Here is a 22,181-nt window from a genome sequence, read left to right as displayed (position 1 = left end):
GGGAGACACAGAATCTAAAGCAGCTCCAGGCTCTGAGCTGTCAGCACAGAGCCTGATGCAGGGCTTGAACTCATGAACTGTGAGATCATGACCTGAGCCAAAGTCAGACGCTTAACCAACTGAGCCACCCAGATGCGCCCCCCCTTTTTTTCAGAGAGAGTGAGTGAATGCACATGTGAGCAGAGGAGGGGCAGAGGGAGAGAGAGAGAATCTCAAGCAGGCTCTGCACTGAGCATGGAGCCCCAACATGGGGCTCGATCCCATGACCCTGGGGTCATGACCCAAGCTGAAATCAAGAGTCAGATGCTCAACCGACTAAGCCACCCAGGTACCTCTACATAGGTCATTTAAAAACTAGTTGAGGGGCACCTGGGTAGCTCAGTTGGCTAAGCATCCGACTTCAGCTCAGGTCATGATCTCACAACTTGAGAGTTCCAGCCCTGCGTCAGTTTCTGTACTAACAGTTCAGAGCCCGGAGCCTGCTTCCTATTCTGTGTCTCCCTTTCTCTCTGCCCCTCCCCTGCTCGTGCTCTGTCTGTCCTGTCTCAAAAATAAATAAATGTTAAAAATTTTTTTTTTGAACCAGATGAAATGCAGAGGTAGCTACAGCGTAGAGGTTACTTACGTAAACATGCACTAATTAATTTTCTGGACCTTAGTTCCTCTAGGTTGCGGAACTAGTGTTTCTCAAGCCCCCTCTGGCTTTGAAATTTAACGACTGCAAAGTCCAGGATCACATAATCAGAGAAGTCACAAATGGTAATATGCATAACAGTAAACACATCAACTCTCAAAGTCAGTAATATCCTCATAGGTGAAACCTTCAGTAGCCAGATCAGTCTCTAATTCAGTGTTTGACGGTAGAAGCACAAGATTTTAACAGTTGGAAGCTACACTATAATGGAAGTCCCTAAGAGCCTCTTTGAAATGAATGCAAAGACAATTTTGTGTATGCACGCTTTCCTAAAAGAGATTTTTGGTAGCTCTGCCTTAACCATTTGGTAGAATTGCACTATGTGTATTTTCACCTTGCTAACAGACACCTGTAAATTAAATTCAAAAGCATGGAAGATATTTCTTTATTTTTAAAAGATTTTATTTTATTGCTAAAATTTTTTCACTCTTTATTTTTGAGAGAGTGCACGTGAGCAGGGGAGGGGCAGAGAGGGGGACAGGGAATCTGAAGGGGGCTCCACACTTGACAGCAGAGAGTCTGATGTGAGGCTTGAACTTACAAACAGTGATACTATGACCTGAGCTGAAGTCAGACACTTAACGGACTGAGCCACCCAGGTGCCCCAAGATTTTATTTATTTATTTTTAAAATGCATTTTTTTTTTCAAGTTTGTTTATTTATTTTTGGGAGAGACAGAGACAGGGTGAGTGAGGTGGGGTGTGTGTGTTGCGGGGAGAGACAATCCCAAGCAGGCTCTGTGGTGTCAGCACAATGGGGCTCAAATTCAGGAAACCGTGAGATCATGACCTGAACTGAAACCAAGTGTCGGACGCTTAACCAACTGAGCCACCTAGGGACCCCTAAAACGCATTTTTAAAATCTTTTTTTTTTTTCACATTTATTTATTTTTGAGAGAGAACGTGCAAGCACGCACAAGTGGGGGAGGTGCCAGACGGGAGTGGTGGGGATAGGATCCAAAGTGGGCTCTGCACTGACAGCAGAGAACCTGATGCAGGGCTCAAACTCATGAACCATGAAATCATGACCTGAGATGAAGTCAGATGCTCAGCCAACTGAGCCACCCAGGTGCCCCCAAAATTATATATATATATTTTTTTCCCTAATATTATTTATTTATTTATTTATTTATTTAATATTTTAAAATCGATTTTACCTACAGCTTGTTTTACTTATTTTTAAAAATTTTTTTTAATGTTTGTTTATTTTTGAGACAGAGACAGAGCATGAGTGGAGGAGGGTAGAGAGAGACAGACAGACAGAATCTGAAGAAGGCTCCAGGCTCTGAGCTGTCAGCACAGAGCCCGATGCCAGGCTTGAACTCACGAGCTGTGGGACCATGACCTGAGCTGAAGTCGGACACCCAACTGACTGAGCCACCCAGCTGCCCCGTGTTTTACTTATTTTTTTATTTTTATTTTATTTCATTTAAATCCAGGTTAGTTAATATATAGTGTAATAATGATTTCAGGAATAGAATTTAGTGATTCATCACTCACGTATAACAGCCAGCACTTATCGCAAGTGTCCTCCTTATTGCCCCCATCCATTTAGCCCATCCCCCCAACTGACACCTTCCCAGCAACCCTCAGTTTGTTCTCTGTATTTAAGAGTCTCTTAAGCTTTGTCTCCCTCTCTGTTTTTATATTATTTTTGCTTCCCTTCCCTTTTGTTCGTCTGTTTTGTACCCAGGGTTTTATTTTTAAGTAATCTCTGTTCCCAGTATGGGGCTTGAATTTACAACCTTGAGATAGAGTTGCATGCTCTGAGCCAGCCAGACACCCATGGAAGATATTTCTAAAAAGAGCTGTGGCATCTGGGTGGAGAAATAATAACCATAGCATAATAAAAAGCAACTACATTTGTTGATCCATATCTTCATTTCTAGTACTCTACAGGCCTATTACATATTTTAATCGCTTCATTTTCACAGCAATTCTGTAAGATGAATATTTTTATCTTTATAGATAAGGAAACAAGCTCAGAGAGATGATCACACAGCTAAAATAGTGACTAGCTAGGATGCAAAGCGGGGTTGCGTTTTCTTTTGACTTTATAATTACAGCAAAAATAAAACAAAAACAAAATAACTGCAAAGATAATTTACTACAAAAGCTCAATAAATAAATTTTTGGTTCTCTAACCCAAGCAGTAATCTCCAAAACTTAGATAGATGTGAAGGGGAGCAATCAAGCTGCTGAAGAAAGCCAGATATGTGAAGCTACTATATCAATACCTGATTGATAGGCAAACCCAGTAGGCCTCAGGCATGCCAGAGTTAGACATCACTCAGGTGAATTACGATCCTTCCTCATAGGCACCCTGAGCTTTAGAATATATACATATGGCACTTTGTTTTACATTCCTATATAGTCCTCGTAGGAACTTTTCAGGAGGAATCACTGTCCTCATTTTACTGATAAATATCCTGAGACAAAATGGTGATGATATGATAATAGTAATAATACTAGCTTACATTTATTGAGCTTTTTTTTTTCATTTTAAAGATTTAATTTTGGGAGGGGGCACCTGGGTGGCTCAGTCGGTTAAGCATCTGACTTCGGCTTAGGTCATGATCTCACAGTTTGTGGGTTCGAGTCCTGCATCAGGCTTTGTGCTGACAGCTCAGAACCTGGAGCCTGCTTCAGATTCTGTGTCTCCCTCTCTCTCTGCCCCTCCACCTCTCACACACTCTCTCTCTCTCTCAAAAATAAATGAACGTTTAAAAAAATGTTTTTTTAATAAACAAAGATTTAATTTTTTAATGTAATTTTTATACGTGGAGCTTGAACTTACAACCCCGAGATCAAGAGTTGCATGCTCTACCAACTAAGCCAGCCAGTTGCCCCTATTGAGCATTTACTATGTGCCAGAAACTTTGTATGTATTAACTCTGTTCTAACTCAATCCTCACAGAAACCTAGTGATATAAGTTCTATCATTATCCTCATTTTATAGATGAGAGAACTGAAGCAATATGACCATACATTTAATAAATGTAAAAGCTGAGATTTTAATTCAGACAGTTTGACTTCATGGCTTATCCTCTTAATCACGGTGTTTTGTGGTAATTATTTCACAGTATATGTAAGTGAGGTCATTATGCTGTGCACTTTAAATTAATACAGTGCTTGTATGTTAGTTACATCTCAGTAAAACTGGGGGAGGTGAGTATAAATATCAAACCAGAGCTAAAAAATATAAATTTTGATATAAAAATTACTGTACTTACTATATTACTTTTTAATGTGTAGAGAAATGACCAGCCTGAGGTCATAAGCCTAGCTTCATCCTACCAATTTTGTATAAAAGCTGGAAGTACAGGTATAGAATGTGGGTCATCGGCTTCTATTGATGATCCAAAGCTAGGAGGGAAAGCTCATACCATCTAAACAGTCAAGAACATCAAGGCGACTCAGACAAAGCAATAAACGAAATCTTGTATTTAGTGCCAAGGCCTAAGCTTATCATTACAGGTTGTGAATGAGGCTGCCTAGCAGCAAACATGAAAAAAAACTTAGGGGGTCTGAGTTTGTATTTGTATACACTAAGTATTGATCAATAATAGTAATCCATTATCTTTTACGCAGTATAGTGTATACTTTCACAAATACATTACACCTGCCCTAAAGGTGATAAACCGGATTTATATTAATTAAAAATACAGTAGGGATGCCTAGGCTCAGTCAGTGGAGCATACAACTCTTGATCTTGGGGTTGTGAGTTCAAGCCCCATGTTGGGTATAGAGATTACTTAAAAAAAATTTTTTTTTAAGTCTTTAGAAAAAAAACCCAAAACCTGGTATACAAAAGGGAATAGGAAGAATAGACTCCCTCTCTGCTCTGGACTCATCAAGCAACAGTAGATTCTTTTTTATTATTTTATTTTTAAGTACTCTCTACATCCAGTGCGGGGCTTGAACTTATAGCCTCGAGATCAGGAGTTGCATGCTCTGCTGACTTGAACCAGCCAGGTGCCCCAAGCCACAGTAGATTCTGAGCAATTTATTTTCATATGATCCTTACAAGCAGGCACATGTCCAGAGGGAAAGGCAGATGATCAGTATGATAAGGGGACTGGAAATCATGTAAGTATGCAGTTAGTCACTTGTTGGGACTGGTGGTATTAAACTCCAAAGGCTATAAAACTCTTGGTGAAAAAAGGGAGAAAGCAGGCTTGTTCAGATTGGATTGAGATTGAATTGAGACCAGTATGTTTCTATTACATATTTAAGCTTCAGGAGTCATAGCAACTACTGGCAACCCTTATAAACCATGAGGTATAGCACTTCCGGTTCACTTTATCCCCACCCCTCATCGCCACCACTACCAGATATGAGCATCCTCTCCTTTTCTAGAACAAGACCATCTCACTGGTCACATTTACAGTTCCATCAGAAGCTAGCAATCCATTTGTCCCCATTATAAAGTCTTAGGAACAGAAAATTTCATTGAACCAACTTGGGCCATTGTCTTTTTTCAGTCCAGTTAGCGGTAGCCATTACCTCTTCTAGTCAGCTTACCTAGCAGTGCAAACTTGGTGCCTTACAGGCCAGGGCAGTGGCTGTTCTCAAAGAAAAGAGGATTGGCGTAAGCTGAGAAGACAGCCCAAAAGATGTCTATTACATATTCTATTCTCTTACCGTCTACTGCCTTCTGACAATCTCATGCATTCCTGTAGCCTCCCTACAGAAGACTCCAAGTCAGTCTAACTCTGGAATTGCAAGTTCTAGCATTCATCAAGGCCTTCCTCACCTCCTTCTATCTCAGACAACCACACCCCTAAAATACATTTAAATACCTACTGCCAGCAAGCCTCTTGCCTGCACTGTTCCCTCAGGCTGAAATTCCCTTTGACATACTTGTGCTCTAAGGCCCAGTTCAGGTGACACCTTCTAGATAATCTTTCCTTTGGCTTCCTCATCTAGCTCTAGAATCACTCATTTCTCTGTGCCCAGTGTATCTTCTCTTTGTAGTTTAGTGTTGACTGCTCTGTATTGAAATTGTGGGATTGATGTCTGTGTCCTCCACTTTGGTGAGGTACATGTGAAGAGCTCAGGGGAGCTCTCAAATATTTATTCAGTGAATAAATGTCAAGAGATGATTTGAAGGAGGAAGTAATAATTATTACATACGGAATCAGTGTCTACTTTATACTTCCAATTTCAGAAATACTTGTTGAAAGCTATAGTGCATGGATCCAAGTTATTAATGAAATATCTATATATTTTTTTCAGAGAAGACTCCCCAGGCTCAACCAACTCTTTTTTTTTTTCCCTAAATGAATAAGGGATCCCTTCAAAGTTTCCAGTAGCAATCCAAATAGGACAAACCACAGATTTGCATGGTCTTATCTCCAACTGGAAAACCTAAATTGACATGAATATGAAAACTGTTTCACTACAAATAAAAACCTGATTCCTAATTCAAAGGTTCCTACGTATAAGAGAGTAACAGGAAGGAATTAGGGACTGTGGTCTGAATTTTTATTTTCTTGGCCCTAGCTGTTGAGTGATGGGGTAGCATTTTCTCTGGACTCTTTTATTTCCTGTGGCTTCAGCTAATTGTAATTTGTGAACAATTTCATCTTTGTGTTCAGGCCTAAGCAGTTAATGACAGTAACATTTTCTTTTGTCTTTTGTCTTTCTTATTTATTTTTTTAATGTTTATTTTTGAGAGAGAGTGAGACAGAGTATGAGCAGGGGAGGGGCAGAGAGAAAGAGACACAGAATCCAAAGCGGGCTTCAGGCTGAGAGCTGTCAGCACAGAGCCTGATGTGGGGCTCGAACTCACGAACCATGAGATCATGACCTGAGCCAAAATCTGCTGCTTAACAGACTGAGCCACCCAGATGCCCCTTGTCTTGTCTTGTCTTGTATTTTTTCTTTTTTCTCTTTTCTTTTCTTTTTTTCTTTTCTTTCTTTTTCTTTATTTCTCTCTCTCTCTCTCTCTTTCTCTTTCTCTCTCCCTCCCTCCCTCCCCTTAGCCCTTAGCTCTACACACAGCACAAGGCTCAAACTCACAACCCTGAGTTCAAGAGTTGTATACTCCACAGACTGAGTCAGCCAGGCACCCCCCCCCCACCTTTTTTTTGTCTTTCCCATCTTTTATTCAGTGACCTGTAAGGATAACTCTTAACATCTAGTCCATGCCAATCTTGTGAACTGCTCACTTGTTTTCATTCAACTGATAACATTTAAAAAAAAAATCTCCTCTCAGATCCTCCATATGTGGCCTCTGGAAATGGATTTTTATAGTGGTATGTGCAGTAGAGGAGGAATATGGGTCGAGGAGGATTCTCATGATTTTCACTCATTTCTGTTTAAATTCTATGTTTACAGATGAAATTTTGAGGGTACCTGTTCCCAGTTTCAAGGACTTCATTTCAGGTGGTTGTGACCTGTGAAACTGAGTGCAATCAGTCGTATTTAGAATGTGCAGCTCATCGGGGGAGTTAGACCCAGTAATCCAGTTGAAATTGTTTTAAATACTTTTTAGCCAGGCAAGTTTCAGATTGCCTTAGTTGTCAGTATAATTTTGGTCAAGTAAGCAGCTGTACTCTCCATTTCCTAAATCTGGCCTTCATCACAGTCTGAAAAGCAGGTTTTGATAAAAATCAGTTTCCATTTGTAATTTGCGTAACCTGAGCCCTTGGAATGAGTAAAATGTCCTTCTTGGGGTGGGGGAGGTATTTTGTAACAGTAGGGCTGAGTGGAGATGTGAATGCAAGAGAAATTTTGGTAACAGGCTTTTATCTGTATTTAACCAAATTAAAGTAGAACTAGTTGCTAATATGGAGATACTAAGTGATCACTCACAGGATGGTAAGAATACATCTAGTTAGTTTTTTGTTTCGTAGATTTTGTTTCGACTCCTGTTGTTTCTTTGGTTTGGGGAAAAAAGGCAGCAGTAATACTGGGGTTCAGTTTTGATATATTCCATCCTTCTTTTCCTGCCCCCTACTCCTATAGGAAATAGTTTGGTATAATGGGAGGTCTGTCTTTGGAAAAGTAGTGAGTGGAAAAGTATCACTGACTCACTATGTGACCTTGGGCGAATCACTTTACTTTTCTGACCATGGCCAAGTAACTTATCTTTTTCTTACTAAAAAGAAAAATTTAAATGTTAAGTTTTTTTTTTTTTACTTTTCATGCAGGTTTTTATTTTGAACATATGTCTGAATTATAGTTCAATCTCCTCTTAAAAGCCTTTGTTCTTATGTTTATCTTCTTTTAAATCCATATGCATCTCTCCCAGTTAAAATAAACATCTGTTTAAAATCTGTTGCTTCTTCCTATAAACTGTTTTTCTGTCACTCTTAAATGGAGTGACACTACTCAATAAAACACTGCTGATTTTATTTCTTCACCACTCACCTATTTTTTTAAGATTTTATTTTTTAAATAATCTCTACACTCAAAGTGGGACTCAAACTTAAAACCTTGAGATCAGGAGTCACATGCTCTTCCAACTGAGCCAGCCCCACCACTCACTTGTTTTTAATTCAGAATGATTTTTGTTCTAACCAGTTTACCCAAAATCTCATTAGTTGGTAACCTTTGAGCCTTTTCTTCTTTCTCACACGTTTTGACCTGCATTGCTTTTGACAATACTCTCTTCTTTATGAAACGCTTTTGTTTCTTATCTTTCTCTTAATCATGGATTATTCCACCTATGTCTTCTTTGATCAAGTCATCTCACTTTCCTTCCATAAACTTCTTACCTTCCCTTGTGCCTCAGTTTTATCCTGCCGTTGCTTCTCTACACATCCCCTTCCTCCTTAGAGTTGTAGCCTATTGCCATAGCTTCAGCTCTTCCATATGTTGCAGATTTGGCTCCGGTCATGATCTCAGGGTCTGTGAGCTCGAGCCCCGCGTCAGGCTGTGCTGACAGCTCAGAGCCTGGAGCCTGCTTCAGAGTCTGTGTCTCCCTCTCTTTCTGACCCTCCCCCGTTCATGATCTGTCTCTCTCTGTCTCGAAAATAAATAAACATTAAGAAAACAAATTTAAAAAAACAAACTAAAGCCATTGATTTTGTCCCTCACTCAGCTGTTACTTTTTTTCTGTTAGTGATACCACTTTTCTCACAGCCACCTTAGTGTAGAACCTCAAGTTCATTTTTGATTGATCCCTTCCCCATTCCTCTTACCCACAGATGCCCATGCCATTCATCTTGTCACAACCCACACATCATTGTAAGATTGATACTCTTAAAATATTGTTTTGATCCAGATATAATCTCTATTTAAAACTCTCAGTAGTCTTTTATCAGTAGGATAAAATGGATTACAATCTATTCCAGTTTTCTAGACTTCTCTCTGACCATTCCTTTATAAGATCACTCTGCTTGACTGTATATCAATGTAGTTTGCCCAGACATACCTTACATTTGTTTTCCTTTTTTTCCCCCCGTTGATGTCCTTTCCCTTTCCTAAAGTGCCCTGCTCTTTTGTTTTCAACTTTTTTACTATGAAATATAACACTTGGGAAAAAGTACATAAATGTAGTTTCACAGCTTTTAATGAATCAAGTCAAGAAATAGAATGTTGCCAGGATCCAAAAGCTCCTTTCCCCGCCCCCAGCAGTGTTCTCACTCTATGTCTCTTTCCCATCTGTGCCTATTTTTGTTGTTGTTGTTGTTTTAACTTATTTAATATGAATGAAATCCTATAGAATGGTTCGGTTTTGGGGTTTTTTATTCGATCTGGCTTCTTTTACCCAACATTGTTTGTGTAAGTCATCCATGTTGTTGCAGTAGTTTAATACCTTTATAGCCGTATAGTGTTACCCTGTATGAATAAACCTATTTATCTATAGTCATGTTGACTATAGATAACTGTATATAGTCAAATAGAGTCATATTTGGGTTATTATTTTTTGTAATGTTTATTCTTTTTTGAGAGACAGACAGCGTGAGCGGGGGAGGAGCAGAAAGAGAGGGAGACACAGAATCTGAAGCAGCTCTAGGATCTGGGCTGTCAGCACAGAGCCCCATGCAAGACTCAAACTCACAAACCGTGAGATCATGATCTGAGTTGAAGTCCGATGCTTAACCGACTGAGCCACCCAGGCGCCCCGTATATTTGGGTTATTTTTAATTGCAGCTTTGACAAAGCTTGCCATTATGAACGTCCTCAATTTTGTCCATTCATACACATATGCATGCATTTCTGTCAGGCGTATACCTGGAAATATAAAAAGGTATATCTTCACCAGTAATAATGACACGCTGTTTTCTTTTCTTTTCTTTTTTTAGTTAAAAAAAATTTTTTAATGTTTATTTATTTTTGAGAGATAGAGTGCCAGCGGGGGAGGGGCAGAGAGAGGCTCCAGGCTCTGAGCTGTCAGCACAGAGCCTGATGCGGGGCTCGAACTCACAGACCATGAGATCATGACCTGAGCTGAAGTCAAACACTTAACCAGCTGAGCCACCCGGGTACCCTGGGTCATGCTGTTTTCTATAGTAGTTGGACTAATAAACACTTCTATCAATAACATATGAAAGTTAGTTTTTCCAAATTGCCATCATAACTTGAAATCTTTTTTTTTTTTTTTTTAATTTTTAGCCATTAGTATGTTATTGTGGTTTTAATTAACATATCCTTGGTTACTAATAGATTTGACATCTTAAGTTTATTGATGAATGTGGATAGTCTCCTTTGTGAAATGCCTGTTTAACTTTCTTGCCCAGTTTTCTACTGGCTTGCATTTCTCTTAATGTTGTATAGGAGTTTTATATTTTTGAATATTGGCTCTTTGTAGTTTATGTGTATTGCATTTATCTTCTCTCATACTTTTCACTCTCTGGATGTTCTTCATTTTAATGTAGTCTCATTTTATTAGTTTTTCTTTATGATTAATGCTTTTTGTGGCCTGTTTTAAAAATCTCTTCCTAATCCAAGATCATGAAGGTTTTTTTAATTATCTTCTGAGAGGTATGTTATTTTGCTTTTGACATTGGAATCTAGTTGGAATTAAATATTTTGCCTTGTGTGAGGTAGGGTGAAGTCCCATTTTCTTTCCATATAGATATCTAATTGTCCCATGCTGTTCACTGAAAAGACTTGTCATTTCCTCACTGCTCTTCTGTGCCAACTTTACCGTAAATTAAATATCCATAATATGCCTGGTTATGTTGTGGTATGGTATGTCTTCATTCAGTTCCTTTGGTCTATTGTTCTATCCCTAAGCTGATAAAACATATCTTAGTTACTATAACTTTAAAATGAATATTGATATATGGTAAAATCTTGTTTTTCTCAACTATCTGTGCTCTTTTTGTTCTTTTGTGTTTCCCATATACATTTTACAATTATCTCAAGTTATACACAAACATACAGAGTTGGGATTTTGAATGGGATTTTACTCTATTGATCTTTACAGTAATAACTCACAGTATGTTAGCATAGTATTTCTCTTCAGTTACTGAAGTCTTCCTCAATTTATCTTAGAAATATTTTATATTAAGTGTTTTACAATTTCTCCATAGAGATCTTGCATGTTTTTATTGGTTTGCATCCTAGCTATTTTATATTTCCTTGATATTGTTGTAAGTGGCAGGTTTTTAAAAATTTTATCTCTTTGTGGATGGTATTAGAAATATGGTTAGTTTTTGTGTATTTTTTATTTCACTGTGCTGTCTAGAACCTCCAATACTTACACTGTGAATGAAGGTGTTGACAATGGCCCATCCTTGTCTTATTTCCAATCTTAAAAGAAAAACTTTTGTAAGCATTTCACCATTAAGTATGATATTTGGTTTAGGTTTCTTTAAATAACCTTTATCATATTAAATAAATAAGTTTTTTTTAATTCCTAGTTTGCTATGAATTGAGAGGTAATGTTGAAATCTATCAAAGCCTTTTTCTTTTTAAATTAAAGCACTATTTATTGCTTTGAAGGTGGATTTTTTTAAACAAAAATACTTTCTAAAATGTTTCATAAAGTTGCAGAAAAAAGGTTCTAATCTTACAGAAAACTTGTATCTAACAACCACAACACAACTAACATTTATTGCATGTTTGCCGTATATTAGGCATTGTAGTAAGCACTATAGTTTAGTGTGAAAGTTCTCAGATCCTGGTGCAAGTTTGTCTGCTTAGAATTCTGGCTCTACTGCCTATTAGCTAGGGGACTTTGGGCATATTTGTTATTCTATGTGTGCCTCAGTTTTTTCATCTGCAAAATGGAGATAATAGTAGTATCTACTACATAGAGTTGTGAGGAAGGAGTGAATTATATGTAATACATAAAGAACAGAACTTGTTACATAGTGCCAGCGTGCATGTTAGCTATTATCATTGTATTCCCTAGTCCGTGAGGCGAGTACTATAGGTATCTGTTTTACAGTTGATAGTGAGACTTAGAGAACTGAGGAGTGTGACCACAGTTACAGAGCTGAGAAGTGGAGAGCTGGAATTCCTACTTGATTAAGTGTCTTAACCCACCAAGCCAATGTATTTCAAACTTTTTACACTTTAATCCTTAATACATTGTGATACAGTACTCCACCACACATATGTACACACAGTCACACAAATGAACACACTTCATTTGAAAGAAAGGTTTCACAATATTTTACCCTTACTACATACGAAGCACTTTGATATTTTCTATTTCATTTCCTCCAAAAATGCTAGTCATGATGCTGTGGGTTATGACTTCTAATTTGGAAAGCCATACCATTTATTCATTCATTGTTCATTCATTTATTCTACAAAATGAGCATCTTCTCAGTAGCAATCATGGTGCCAGATGTTACCGTTAATGTCTTTGATTGAGACTTAACCTGCAGTGTAACTTTGGTTTGGTGTAACTAAGGGGTCCTGCCGCTTATACAAAATAAGAACCTAAGTATTGTAAAATTCTGGTCAGATTGATGAACAGATTAGTTTATAAATGTCTTTGTTCTCCTTTACTTTTTGTTCCATTTATTTGAGCAGACATGTCAGTGGTCCTCTGAGATGTTGCTAGGGCTCTGTACATGGTTCAGATTGTTATTAATTTTTCTAGGCCAATGATATCAGCTGCTTTATTCATTGTTTTCATTATCTCCTTTGAATTTGATATATCTGCCTCTGAAAATTAATCTGTGTCCATAGAGACCCCAACCGAGCTCTGCTTTTGCCCTTATCTGTTTCAGCAGGAGTGTTAAAATTTGAAGAAATGTATGTATGTATGTATGTATGTATGTATGTATGTATGTATGTATGTATTTAATATTTATTTATTTTGAGAGAGAGAAAAAAAAATCCCAAGCAGGCTTTGTGCTGTCAGCACAGAGCCCGGTGCAGGGCTCAAACCCACAAACCATGAGATTATGACCCGAGCCGAAATCAAGAGTCAGACGCTCAACCAACTGAGCCACCCAAAGCCCCTGAAGAAATGAAATTTAATATGATACTTCCTGTTACCTGCATGAGAATAATTTTTGGCTTGAAAACAAATTCTTAAGATTATTCCTAAGGTTTGAAAAACTAGCAAAGACCAATATCTTATCTTATTTCTAATAATGCTCATGTATGTTACATTTATTTATCGTGAGTAACCAGCAGTCTCCTTTTAGAACATTGTGTAGGAACCAAATTATGGGCAGATCATGACTCTTTCACATATAAAGAGGTTAAGACATAACTTGACATTGTATCTGTGGATGTTTCTGTGTAACTCATCTTGATAGTCTTGCTAAAGCTCAGTGAAGTATCTTGGCTGTTATAGAAAGGAACGAGATTCTTCTCAGAGGAAACCCAACTTGGAGAGAGCTTTCCAGCTGCAAATTTAAGACATGACTTTATATGCCAGTTATTTCTTCTCCCTGTACCCTCCTCTGCCTTCATTTATCTAAGTGGTAGTCATACTTCAGAACTCACCTCTTCTAGGAAATCTGTCACTACCTTCCCCTGCCACCAGACTGAATAATACTCTTTTGTGCTAAATTTTAAAAGTTTTTTAGTTAAAAAAAAAAAAAAAAAAGACAAGCAATAATAGTGTTAGAGTACTTTAGAATTTACAAAGCTGTTTCATTCTAATACCATGAGGATGCTAGAGTTCCATGTCATTTATAAGCAGTCTGTTAATTCCTTGATTCTCAAAACAGTTATTTGAAGAAGGTACAATAATATTATCTACATTTTGTAGATTAGAAACTGAGATACCTCAAAGTCACACAGCTAGCAAGTGACAGCCTAGTTTGAGCCAGAGTGTAACTCTAGAGCCTAGGTTCTTAGTCTGTATGTTCTACTGCCTCTATTCAAGAGATCTGGAGAGCAGATCCTGCTCTCTTTCCTTTCCATCTGTGAGTTGAGGTTTACCTTGCTGTAGGCCTTGAGATCAACTCTACCTCCCTATCCAAGCCTGTTCTCTTGACTGCCACGCAGGTCTGTTCACCTAATTTCAGTCTTTTCAGTTAAAGCATAAAGTTTAAAAGTTTAAAGTTCTTAAAAACTGTCTTAGTTTATATCTTCCTCTCTCCTTTTACTCTTGAGGAGAGGGGAAAGAGAGGAAGATTCCAGTAGCTTTACTTTTAGTGTTTGCTTTTTTCCCCTTAGTACATCAATTTTCAGAATAATGAATTAGTGTGCAAGTGACCTCCATGGTAACTAATGAGGTTTTTCTTTTTAATATTATTGTAAATGCATTGATTATTATCTTTGAAGTGTTTTAACCCACTGCTGTCATTATTCTTTTTGATGTATATAGGTTGCTCCATTTTAGGTGAGTGGGAGGCTTTTTGTGTTGCTTCCTATATTCTTCTTTGTTTGTGTTTAAGTTTATTTCTTTTGGGAGAGAGCATGAGTAGGGAGGGGCAGGGAGAGTGAGAGTCCCAAGCAGGCTCTGCTTTGTCAGCACATGAGCTCAATCTCATGAACTGTGAAACCATGACCTAAGCCAAAATCAAGTGTCAGACGCTCAACTGACTTAAGTCACCCAGGTGCCCTGCTTCCTATATCTTTTTGATGTAACATGATCCCATATTAGTCTTGGGTAGCACAACAACACTCATCCTATATATATTCTGCCTCAAATCTGGAATCAACCATTTCTCTAAGGAGTCCAGGCTCCTGTTTGTAGGAAATGGTATTCTCAAAGGTCACTGTCTGAGCCCTTCTAGTACTGCTGATCAAGATAAATATTCATCTTCTCTGACAAATTAGTAAGTCTTCTCTCTCCTACACTATTTTTTACTCATTGCTGTTTCTGCAGCTAACGAACTACCTTGTTCAGAGTTTCAAATACCTGCCGTTTTTCAAACCCTCGTTTTTTTTGTCAACTCCTCTCTTATCTTTCTGACTTCTGAGCAGTATAGTTACTATGATCCATAGTCTCCAATATGAAGTACTTACTTGCCTAATTCTCTTTCCATTACATTTTAGGTAGAATAATACAGATTAAGAACATTGATTTAATAAATTAACAGTGCTTCATTAGGAATGGTTATGAATATTTCCTTTGTGTTAGTCTCACTAGTCAGAGTCTGCTGTAGATGCTGTAATGAATCTGAAATTTCAGTGAGTTATATGACACATTCGTTCATGATATCCTTATATATAAGATAGAGAAATGCAAGCCAGACTAGAGTGTCTGGTCTAATCTAGAGGCAGAGCTAATTGAGCATCTATTTCCAGAATGCTAATGGTTAAGTCAGATTGGAGAAGGGTCTCTCACAGATTACCAGAATGCCACCTTCTGTTTGTTTATTACTATATATTAAAAAAAATTTTGAACATTTATTTATTTTAGAGAGACAGAGCATGAGTGAGAGAGGGGCAGAGAGAGAGAGGGAGACATAGAATCTGAAGCAGGCTCCCGGTTCTGAACTGTCAGCACAGAGCCTGACATGGGGCTTGAACTCACAAACTGTGAGATCATGACCTGAGCTGAAGTCAGATGCTTAACCAACTGAGCCACCCAGATGCCCCATTTATTATTATATATATATTTTTAAATTTAATTTAATTTTTTTTTTAATTTACATCCACATTAGTTAGCATATAGTGCAACAATGATTTCAGGAGTAGATTCCTTAGTGCCCCTTACCCATTCAGCCCATCCCCCCTCCCACAACCTCTCCCATAACCCTCAGTTTGTTCTCCATATTTATGAGTCTCTTCTGTTTTGTCCCCCTCCCTGTTTTTATATTATTTTTGTTTCCCTTCCCTTATGTTCATCTGTTTTGTCTCTTAAAGTCTTCATGTGAATGAAGTCATAGGATTTTTGTCTTTCTCTGACTAATTTCACTCAGCATAATACCCTCCGGTTCCATCCATGTATTTGCAAATAGCAACAAATCATTCTTTTTGATTGCTGAGTAATACTCCATTGTATATATATATACCACATCTTCTTCATCCATTCATCCATCAGTGGACATTTGGGCTCTTTCCATACTTTGGCTATTGTTGATAGTGCTGCTATAAACATGGGGGTGCATGTGTCCCTTTGAAACAGCACACCTGTATCCTGTGGAAAAATGCCTAGTAGTGCAATTGCTGGGTCGGAGGGTAGTTCTATTTTTAGTTTTTTGAGGAGCCTCCATACTTCTTTCTGGAGTGGCTGCACCAGCTTGCATTCCCATATTCTTCTATTTTTAATGTATATTTATTTATTCTGAGAGAAAGAGAGACAGAGAGAGAGAGAGAGAGAGAACGAGCACAGGGGAGGGGCAGATGGGGATGGAGAGAGAGAATCCCAAGTAGGCTCTGTGCTGTCAGCCCAGAGTCCGATGTGGGACTGGATCACACAAACCGTGAAATTATGATATGAGACGAGATCGAGAGTCAGAGGCTTAATGACTGAGCCATCCAGGTGCCCCCTCCCCTTTTAATGTTTATTTATTGGCCACATTAAAAAAATGTTTATTTTTGATAGAGCATGCAGTGGGGAGGGGCAGAGAGAGGGAGAAAGAGAATCCCAAACAGGTTCCACACTTTCAGCACAAAGCCCAATGCATGGCTTAAACTCATGAGTTGTGGGAGCATGACCTGAGCCAAAACCAAGAGTTAGACATGTAACCAACTGAGCCACCCAGGTGCCCCACCACATTTTGTTTAATATTGTCTTAAGGATGGAAATGCAAATAATCTAATACCAAACCTGGAGAAAAGAAGGAGGTAGGAGAAATAACTAGTGCACTGGGTGACAGGACTGGATTCCTAAAGATTTCAATAGGCCAGAATGACATACAGAATTTATTATATAAAGATAAAATTTATCAAGGACAAAGATAAAGTCCTACCTTTGGGTTCAGCATTCACCTTCCCAAGAATGGAATAAGAAAGACATGGGTTGGGATGCCTGGCTAACTCAGTTGGTAGAACATGCAACTCTTGATCTTTTGGTTGTAAGTTCAAGCCCCACATTGGGTGTAGAGACTACTTAAAAAATAAAAAGTCTTGGGGTGCCTGGGTGGCTCAGTTGGTTAAGCGGCCGACTTCGGCTCAGGTCATGATCTCGCGGTCCGTGATTTCGAGCCCCGCGTCGGGCTCTGTGCTGACCGCTCAGAGCCTGGAGCCTGTTTCGGATTCTGTGTCTCCCTCTCTCTCTGACCCTCCCCCATTCATGCTCTGTCTCTCTCTGTCTCAAAAATAAATAAACGTTAAAAAAAAATAAAAATAAAAAATCTTAAGAAAGAAAGAAAGACATGGGTTAATGGTATATGTGATAAATACTTTAAGCTTTAGACGTTTATGAATGAGATATGAATTAAGTGTAAGGGGGATTAGAAATAAAAGGTCTTGAATTCTGATTTCAGTTCTGTTGACTGGCTGTGTAACCAAGATTAAGGTTCTTTGCCTCTTTTAAGCTTCAGTTTGCCAGTTATTAAGTATGTAGCATTTTTACAGTACTAGTAATTATAAAATACTATGTGTTTACTGGTACTGATAGCTGAAGAAACATAAAAGCAAAGCTAATTGAGTCTTATATTAAGAAAAAAAACATTCAGTTCTGGATACTTGAAGAGATCTTGATACTATGTGATTTCATTAAGAATAAGAAATGGGAGAGGAAGGGGCGCCTGGGTGGCTCAGTCAGTTAAGCATCTGACTCTTGATTTTGGCTCAGGTCATGATCTCGTGGTTTGTGGGATCGAGCCTCCGCGTCAGGCTCTGCACTGACAGCATGGACCCTGCTTGGGATTCTCTCTCTCCTTTTCTCCATCTGTCTCAAAATAAACATTTAAAAAAGAAATGGAAGAAGAAGAAATTCACAGTTGGAAACCCCATTTAGCTTTAAATTTCTGAATGGTTGGTATATAAACTAGGTTAGGTTATGCGTTTATTTTTTTGCCCTTGAGCACATAATTCAGGGCAGTAGGGAAAGCTTCAGGTTAACAGACTTTTGCTTAGGGTAAAAAGAAGCTTTTGAACCATTAAAACTGTGTAAAATGAAATGAATGGAATGAAGTATCTTATTGATTCCCTAAAGATGTGCAAGTAGAGTGTGGGGCAACCCCTTATTTTTGGAATGTTGTAGAGGGCATTCATGCCTCCAGTAAAGGTCTGCTCAAGGCAATTTCCAAGGCATTTTCTAGCTCTAAGATTCCAGGTTCTGTAATATGAGAATAATGATTCCTCTCAGTTATTGTGATGAATAAGTAAGGCCACACATGTAAAAATGTCTTGAATGTTGCATGGGACACAATGAATACTCACTAAATGTTCTTTGTGATATCTATAAAAATGATCCTTGTCCTGGCCTGGTACAAGTGAAATAATAAAGATAAAAATACCCTTCAACTCCATTACAAGAATAGGAGGTGCAGAAATCTGTATCTGGTATCTGGCAGGGCACAGTTGGGGCATTTTGCTTCAGTGTGTTCATTTACACAGGTTTTGGCTTTTTAGCTTTTTTTCCCCCCCAAGTGGCAAAGGGCCTGACTTACTTGCATATGGAATAGATAGATTTGCTTTGCTGTGGCCACAGAATGTGATGATTAGATTCTTAGACTTGGGGGTTCTAGCCCTAACTCCCATACTTGGTGACTGGGTGACCTCATAAGCTTCAGTTTCCTCTTCAGTAAAATAAGGTACTTTATATTTTATGATTCAGCACAATAACATGTTAAGTGCCTGACACAGGGCCTGGTACCCAAGTGGTCAGTTAACAATAATTTCTCCTGTTTCTGTGATCTTTTCCCACATGTTGTGAGGGGAGTTTGTCAAATGCTTCCTTGAAGGGCTTCAGGGTTCGCTGGGAGAGAGCCTTTCTCCTGTACCTTTGAGAGGCTTCCTTCTGAATTAGTTCCTGGTCTGTGGCATAGACCAATGCTGTTTTATAGAAACAGAACATGGCAGGAAGAATAGCTGTGGCCAGAGAGAGAAGCCGTCATAGGACTCAAAGGGAATCTAGTCTCTTTGTGCCCTCAGTGGAGAATTATTCCCACCTCGTCTTTGATCTCATTGTGGCCTTTTAAACTCTGATGAGAAGGACAAGAACAAGCAGTGTCACAAGGTATAAGCAGATGCTTAACAGGTCTGTATTGGATTGTTGCTCAGTGGGTCCTTTGCTCTGGATCCAGATGCTGCACAGAGTACCATACGAATGCTTTCTAAAGAGGCTACTGAACTCCAATTCTGATACTAGCAGATGAGGGTCGTCAACTCATAAATGGACAAGTTACTTAACTTTTTTTTGAGATCTCCATTCTCTCAATTACAAAAGGATGATTGCACTTGTATCCACCTTTGGGATTATGAGAATTATGTGACACAGCACAAACCACAGTGCTTAGTTGTGGTCGGTGTTCAGTGAAATCATATCCATGAAGAAAGGGATGGTATGGTTCTTCTAGAAATTGATTAATTATAACTCTTTTTAAGTCTATTCTGATAGAGTTCTGGTTTATATTTTTTTTTAATTTTTTTTTTAATGTTTATTTATTTTTGAGACAGAGACAGAGCATGAACAGCGGATGGTCAGAGAGAGAGGGAGACACAGAATCGGAAGCAAGCTCCAGGCTCCGAGCTGTCAGCACAGAGCCCGACGCGGGGCTCGAACTCACAGACCGTGAGATCATGACCTGAGCCAAAGTCGGCCGCTTAACCGACTGAGCCACCCAGGCACCCCTGGTTTACATTTTAATGTGTGTTTATGTATGATATATATCATATATGTGATAGAATGTGATATCATGCATATGTAAATTTAATATTGAAGGTTTGAATTTAAAGTGAGAAAATTTAGGTCCTCTGTATCCAGTCATGATTTTTTCACAGTATTCTATGTTCTGTTTCTAAGCCCTTTCAGCAACTCAAGCCCAGCACTCTAGGGAATCCCATCCCACACATAGTACTATTGTCCTATCATTCATTTTGCCTTTTTGGCTTTTTCTGGTTTGGTTTTTAAATTTTCTGTTGTAACTTTACTCTAATGTTTACCTTGAATTTCTTTTGCATTTTTAAAAGAGGAAAAGATAGGGCGCCTGGGTGGCTCAGTCAATTTAGCATCCGACTTTAGCTCAGGTCATGATCTCACGGTTCGTGAGTTCGAGCCTTGCATCAGGCTCTGTGCTGACAGCTCAGAGCCTGGAGCCTGCTTCAGATTCTGTGTGTCCCTCTCTCTCTCTCTGACCCACCCTACTGTGCTCTATCTCTCTGTATCTTAAAAATGAATAAACATTAAAAATTTAAAAAAAAAAGGAAAAGAAAAAGAATACTTATTACACCAGGGCCATTTTTATAGAACCATTTTAACCAAGTTTCTTTTAGCTGCATGTAACAAAAACCCATTTAAGTTAGCTTGACCAATTAAAAAGAAAACAAAGTAGTGTATTCCAAGACATGGGAATGTGAGTTTGTCATGGTATGTCAGTTTGCCCACAGTTAGGAAGTTCATCCAAGCCTTAGAAAAGCTTGGAAAGTTCTGTGGGACCCCTTGGTGGCTCAGTCGGTTAAGTGGCCAACTTTGGCTCAGGTCATGATCTCATGGTTCATGAGTTCAAGTCCCACATCAGGCTCTGTGCTGACAGCTCTGAGCCTGGAGTCTGCTTCGGATTCTGTTTCCCCATCTCTGTCCCTCCTCAGCTTGCACTCGGTCTCTGTCTCTCTCAAAAATAAATAAATGTTAAAGAAAAATGTGAAAAAAGAAAGGCTTAGAAAATTTTGTAATTACAAAATACAGAGTCCTCAAGAACCTAGGTGATTCTTCTTTCCATATCTGTCTTTCTCTATATCCCTAGCCATGTGGTCATGTATCTGATGGTTCTCTCTGCATACCTGCTATTTGCTGTGTTCTTTGGCAAGAGCCTTAATATATGTTTCCCTGTATGGAAAAAATATTGTGTATTAGTTTCCTGTGCTACTGTTAAAAATTACCACAAACTGGGTGGCTTGAAACAACGGAAATTTATTTTCTCACAGTTAGGGAATCAGAAGTCCAAAAATCATCAGTATCACTGGGTAGAAATGAAGGTGGGCAGAGCCACACTTACTCCAGAGGCTTTAGGGGAGAATTCATTTCTTGCCTCATCCAACTTGTAGTGGCAGCCATTCCTTGTGTCCACCTTCCACCTGTCTTCACATTGCCTTCTCCTCTGTGCACGTGTGCGTGCATGCGTGTGTGTGTCCTCTTCTGCTATATCAAATCCCCCTCTGTCTATATCAAATCTCCCTCTGTCTTTCTCTTTATAAAGACATGTGTGATTGCAAGTAGGGCCCACCTATATAAGCCAGAATAATCTCCCAACCCAAGATCCTTATTTGATCACATCTGCAAAGCCCGCTTTTCCTTACAAAATAAGATTTACAGGTTTCAGGGATTAGGACCTGATATATTTGGGTGGCCATTATCCAGCCTACTACAAATAGGGATCATAAAGACATCTCTAAGTTGGCATGTAATAAAGTTGCCTAAATGCTAGTATCCTTTCTTCTTTACATCTCTCCTACACATACTGCCATTTAACATTCTTTAACATTGCTTTCAAATGCTTTTGTTTTCAGGAATGTTATTATCACATTAAGTGTGGGCCTGTTAGGATAATGATAATAAAAATAGTAGCTGTCATTTATTAAATGTCCATTGCAGCCCAGGCATCGTGCTGAGTATTTTATCTATGATATGTATGTACCATTATAACCCCCATTTTACAGATGAGAGAAACTAGATTCAGATAGATGGAATAACTTAATTTTCCCAAGTTCAGTCAGCTAGTAAGTGTCAGAACTTCAGTAAAATAAGGATCTCCAACTCTAAAGGCTGTGTTCTTAATCATTGTATCTTACCTGTTACTCAGCAGTGAGGTTCAAATCTCTTGGCCCCTGATCAAAACCTTTTTTTGGAGGTTTCTTGCACGTGCTAGCAAGATCTGATATCAGTTCACCAGAACACCTTTTTTTGTCATATGGCTGTTCTTTAGCAGTTGCTTGGTCCTGAGCAAGTGAATTTGAGGGAAGAGGAAGTTAGAGAGCTATATATCCAGCCTGAATTTCCTCTTCGACTAACTTGTTTGTTGCTAGACAGTAAGTTCCTTGACTATCAGGAACATGAT

General features: G+C 38.6%; 1 protein-coding gene across 4 annotated transcripts in view; it reads left to right on the top strand.

Moving 5' to 3' along the window:
- Positions 1-22,181, top strand: part of NR6A1 (nuclear receptor subfamily 6 group A member 1) — a 230,481-nt gene that overhangs the window by 169,517 nt on the left and 38,783 nt on the right. The window lies entirely within an intron of this gene.

This window comes from Panthera pardus, unplaced genomic scaffold (assembly GCF_024362965.1).
Source record: "Panthera pardus isolate Hobbes unplaced genomic scaffold, ASM2436296v1 HiC_scaffold_20, whole genome shotgun sequence".
In the NCBI taxonomy this organism is placed as follows: domain Eukaryota; kingdom Metazoa; phylum Chordata; class Mammalia; order Carnivora; family Felidae; genus Panthera; species Panthera pardus.
This window is presented reverse-complemented; position numbering and strand designations above follow the sequence as displayed.